Raw genomic sequence first — 6,000 nt, forward strand, 5'->3', positions numbered from 1 at the left:
CACCAATTAGTGCTCTAATTTGTGTCCCAGTGGAGTATTTACTGACAACTGTCAGTGCAAGTAGCACCCTGATCTTAGTTTTATTTAGCAAAATGTTCTCCTCCTTCAAAGTCCTGAATCGTTCAAGATCATAGTGAACGTACAGAAGTTGCAGCTACCCATCATGAAAGATATGCTCTAGAAAAGCTTTAAGGGAAAGCAAACTTGGTCTTTTTGTTTCCCCTGCTATACAGACACTCCTGATGGAATTTCAGATAGGTTAATTTATTATGCTTCTGGATGTTCTGCCTCCTGTTTCTTTGATTCTCTGCAGCAAATTTGCAATCATAAAATGTTTGAAATTGGCCTCTAGCCAGAGTCTGACAAGGTTTCCCCAGATGATTTTTCCTCTCCATTTAGTTGATGTATACTAAACAACATTGTTTTCAGAAAAAAAAAAAAGTCAGAAAAATATCAGCCCTGAGAGGCACTAGTATTATTTTTTTTTTTTTTTTTTTTTTTTTAAGCAATCCATTAAAGTAAACATAATAAACATCATTCTGTGTATTGAAGTCCAGTTGCACTGAGATGGCTGGCAAGGCATATTGCTTATTATCAGTATGCAAATCAAGAGGGAAGTTTATCACCACACTCTGGCGTACAATGCTGATTCAGAGATTCATAAGCTGCTAGGGTTAGCTGTGTTCAGCCAGTAAGATATATCTATGACCCCTTGAGACAACTCGTCAAGCTGTGAGCTCTCACTCCACCAAATTGTACACTTCCAAAGGCGTGGTGTGCAGGCAGAACCCCCAATTCTCACCTTACTCTTTCACCCCAACTCAGCTGGCCACAGTTTAGCCAGGAACTCCAGTAGCTGCATTTTTGTCACTGCAGTGTTTGAAAGACAATACTGGTATCCAAAGTTAGTTATAATTTAAAAAGGAAGAATCCTATTAATGCTTTCTCATATTTGTACACCATCCATAAGACACAAACATACACAGCAGGAAAAAAAAGAGACAGTGAAGTCAACTGCTCCACAAAATATTTATAATGGCTTAGCAGAAAACCTTGTTGGGGAAGTGCATTAGGATGTAGGACAGTAACAGCATCCTGCATTTCCTGAGAAAGTGCAGAGGAGAAAGCTCTAAAGAACAAAGTTCTTTAATCCTTAAAACGATGTTTTTCCGTGTAAGCGTAACTTTGTGCAGTGATTAGAAAGCAATGCAGAACTGACTGAACAGAGCTGTCTCACTGCCTTGAGATTTAGTTCTGGAGTATACTGCAACATACATTTTTGTAAAAAAAAATAAAAATACTGAAGGCAGAGGGAGGCACGTTGAAGTCCACAGTTCTGAAATAGTCAAAAAAAATATCAGATGAAATTAGCCTTGCCTAAGAGGCCACCTGAGTATCATTTTAATTCATCCTTTCTTGTACACATCTGCTTTAGTCCTAGATACAGCAGATTGTCAGACTATGCTAATCCAGTTGCAAATAAGAGTTTAAATACGATGTTCCCTATACATTGCTTCTATCTATCATGAAATACCTTCAGCTGTCTTAAGTAGCTTCTCTCAGAATACCCTTTTTAACTGCTTTATACCAACAGCTAGTGGCAGTACAGGCACCCCACCGCGGGCTGCCTAGGCTCGGACTGCTCATCTGTCATTTGCCTTACACTACTGACAGCAATTCTCTTGCTTGGAGTGATACAGGTCATTCTTTTGGAGCCAGCAAAATCAAAGTTGTTTTTCCACTTCTATAATAATTTCTGCCACTGATCATGGCCCTTCAAGCTCAATAGTCCAACCAATTTCCCACCCACCGTACCATTCATAGCTAAAATGTTTTGCTCTATTTACTCCGGCTTAACTGGACACACTGGGCTAATTGTAGCAGCGTTAGGGCACGTTGCATCCAACCTTTCCAAGTACTTCCAAGTGTAGTAGATTTGCTAAACCCAGTTAAGAATTGGTACAGGAAAACAGTCATACCAGAAAGCTACAGTCAAGTGCAAATTCTGGCAAGATAATTAAGAAACTTCTCAGAACTGAAAAACAATACCCCTTCAACCTATAGCTTGCTTTCATGTGGAAGCCTGCCAGTATTAAATACCAGAATGTCAAAAGTTAGCAATTGTACATTTCCTATTCCCCCCCACCCCAAAGAAAATGCTGTAGATTTTATCTCAGCACTATGAGGACAAAAGTGATGACCAAGAGCTAAATAGAAGTGAAATAAACTGTGCTTGAATTTAGTCCAGTTCTTACATATCCCTGTTTAATTAATGACTCCAAATAACTACACACAGGTATGTAGAAGACTTTTAAAAGCACATCTAGCAGTCCATTCACCCCCTTTGTTTTCTTCAGCTGACAGTCTAGATGGAACACACTGCCCAAGAGATCTGTATCTTGACAGCAGTGTAATCACCGAAGAAGAGCTTGGCTCTAAAATTTTACCTAATGCTCCTGATTTTCCAGCTTGAATTCTGACCCCAGTCAACAGTATTTGAGAACTTACAAAATAAAAAAAAAAACACACACCCTTTTACCAGGGCTTTCTTAAAAGTAATGACATCACGTCTCCAAGTTCAATTTCTGTTAGCAACCGTATAAATTATATGCATAAATGACAACTTAAGCATGAATAGTAAGCCTGAATTGCAAATCACCCTTAAACAGATGAAAATTTGAAAGTGAAATAGAATGCAGTAAGGTTTAATTAAGAATTATAACATTACTACCACTCCTAATACCCCTTCCCTACTACATTCTCTAAGAAAACTTGTGACTATCATCTGCCAAACTGCTGAAATGAGTTCACTATTGTAGAAGATAGACTACTTTTTCTTCTGCATATAAACGTTTGCATGGATGTTTACTCTTTTCTTTTTCCCCATGTCCCTTTTTCTCCCCCGTGATTTTACTTCTCTTGATATCCAAGCTCCTCTTGTGCAATTTTCCCAGCAGGCATTAACCACTACCCTCTGGATACAGAGCTTCCTAAAAGGAGAGGTGGGGGCAGCAGGAACTTCAGCTGTGCAAACCAAAGCTGTAGATCTCTGGCAGTTTTAGTAACTTCATCACTGTCTGCAAATCTTCCCTGCAGTCTGAGACATAACTTGTTTGCTTCTGTACCTGAGCCGCAGTATTTCACTGCATGATGTCTCCTCGCAGTCCTATGAAAAGTCCATATATTGTGCAGAGCTAACACTGGTTTGTATTTCTTGGGAAAAAGTATCATCTTCATCAGTTTTTGGTTACTGCAAGTGTTTAAAGGAAATCAGGAGAGCCCTATACAACCAAACTACATAAAAATGGGAAGCAGTATATATCTGATAAGAAATTTAACACGTTTAATGGGGTAAAAACATTCCTGGCACTATGATACGCTCATGCTTTGAAAAACCTCAAACCATTTGAGGCTGTACAAGTGCTCAGCTCTCTGTGGGGAGACCAAAATGTGGTATTTAAAAGGCGTGAACAATCCACTAGCAACTGCTAACTGTCTGTTAACTACGGCAGAGAAAATGGAAAACTTCAGTGTCAGCTGGGATAAGTAACCCAAAGCTTGCCTCAGTTTTTCAGCAGAGTTGGTGTCAGAGGGACACGCTACCTTTGTTGTTTTGATCATTAACTGGACATAAGATTTTCAGCAGCGTGACCCATTGATTTCCTGCTGAGGCAAAGGAGGCTAGCACGTTCATATCCATTCATGGTGTGGTCACAATATGAGCAGTCATTCTTTCCAGTTGCCAGTAGGGAAGTACATACATGTACTGAGTAACATCTGAAATATATAACATGTCACTGGTGAACCATAAGCCTGCTTAGAATATTCCTAAGTCAATTGTAAGTCCTTCATGGTTGCTGTTCCTGATTTTCCCTAAGGCTACTTTAGCTAGGAAAACCTTGGTTTTTGCATTTACTAGGTCTTCTTCAACCTATACTACATATTAAATAACTTGAGACGAAAAATTGTTTCTCAGAACTCCATTTTATCATACTAAGATTGTGAAAACTCTTAAACGTTTTAAATGTCTAACAAATTGATCAGCATGAACAAGCTGACCAGCAATGACCACATTAAAAATGGGGTGAACTCCACGATTTCTGAACTGAAACTCCCCCAGGAGACTTCAATGGAAAATATGAATTCCATGTAGAGCAGTTTGTAATAACTTTTGTTAGGTATCCATGGCAATATGCTCTTAAGATACACACAGACTGTCACCATAGAAGTCTTCCTTGACCAAAGGGAGCCACGAGACAGCTCCAGAGCACCACATCTAGGGAGATGTAGGCATCCCAGGCTGAGGGGGCAGAGATGCGACTTGGAGAAGTCTTCAAACACTCACGGAGCTGCAGGCAAAGCAGGAAAGAGTAATCTACTCTGCATGCTAACAGTGAAGAAACCAAGTGAAGTAATTTTCTTCGCTTGCAGCAGTGCAGTACAGGATCAGAATTTGAAATGAATGGAAGAGGCTGCCCAGGGAAATTACACGAGCTTTAAAGAAAAGTTTAATACGCATTCAAAGTGACAGAAGAGTTGTTACTATGGCTTCCTGGTGCCCCTCTCAGACCTGTTTTCTGAAACTCCTGGATAGACTTATCTTCCCTTAGAGAAAAGCATAATTTATTTAAGAAGTATTTACACATATAAGATTGAACCACTTAGTATGAGTGATGCTAAAAAGAAGACCAAAATCAGATCATTTCCTAGCCTTCTGTATCTTAGCAGCTGCTTAATTAAATCACTTTAATGTTTGTTGTAAGGTCGTTCATGTGTCTTCAGGACCCCCAATTCTTTGGGATGAAGGAGGATAAATACAATATTCATATTAACAGTATCTTTCCTTACAGACATTTCAGTCATCAACATCTACAATATTAAAAAAAAAAAAATGCACCATTTATTTCTGCAGCAACCTAGAGAAGTATGTACTCTTAAAGTGTCAGCAAGGCAGCATATGCATGAACTGTCTGAAACTCTGCCATGTTGGTGGGAGGTTAATACGTGCCCAGTCCATTAACAGGCTGAGCTGTATCATTTGTGTTAGATATAGCAAGTGTTTATGATTCCAGCTTTAGCTATTTGTGCTGACACTAACACTGGGCTGATGCAGTTTAGAACATGCTAGGGAATAGCACATCCCTTTCCATCTGGCTCATTTTGACCACAAAATTAGATCAACTAAAACAGATAATAGTAATAAGATGTCTGGAAGGAAATGTGTTGTGAAAAATATGAACAAGCACAGTAGTATTTTTTGTACCCACGCACTGTCTGCTTAGAAAGCTATATATCATGCTTAAAAGTGAGCTGACCTGTCCTGTATTTGTCTTGCTCAATTCTGTCCATGACCACTAATTTGGGAACATATTGTAATATTACTAATTGAAAGAGAATTAGGAGCTGTGAACTTCTTGAACCTATAGTAAAATCCCTTGTTGTCGCTGTTTTAGCAATGCACATGCATGGAGCACATGGGTACCTATCCACATCATCTAGGATGACCGCTGTGTTGAGCCTAGGGCTGCACAACCACCACCGTGGGTGGTAGCAGAGCTCACACTGCCAGAGCTGGCAGCGACCATCAGAACACACACAGGATTATTTACTGCTGACATGCCACCAGCAGCAGTCAGATGTTTCATTGCCACGTTTGGTGCTCCCAGTCTGCTCTCATGGTGGTTTGCTACTTGTAGGTTTGATTGTCCTCCTGCACAGAGGCAGTAGCTCAGGCTCTGTGCTTTAGGATACCAGACTAGCCACATTTTCAGGGCAGCCCATCACTGCTGTGCCTGCCAAGCCTGGTCACAGCTCCTCAGCACGGCCAGGCTGCAGCTTGTTCCTCCTCTCTCCAGGTGCTGCTGCCTGGTTGCAGCAACCACCAGACACACAGTCCCTCCAGAACACTCTCAGAACAACAGTAGTATCATAAAAGGCTTGTAATTGTACCAAATGCTCCTTCTAAGCAGCATAGGCAGCTACATCACAGTGAGAAGGAAG

Source organism: Oxyura jamaicensis, chromosome 6 (assembly GCF_011077185.1).
Source record: "Oxyura jamaicensis isolate SHBP4307 breed ruddy duck chromosome 6, BPBGC_Ojam_1.0, whole genome shotgun sequence".
In the NCBI taxonomy this organism is placed as follows: Eukaryota; Metazoa; Chordata; class Aves; order Anseriformes; family Anatidae; genus Oxyura; species Oxyura jamaicensis.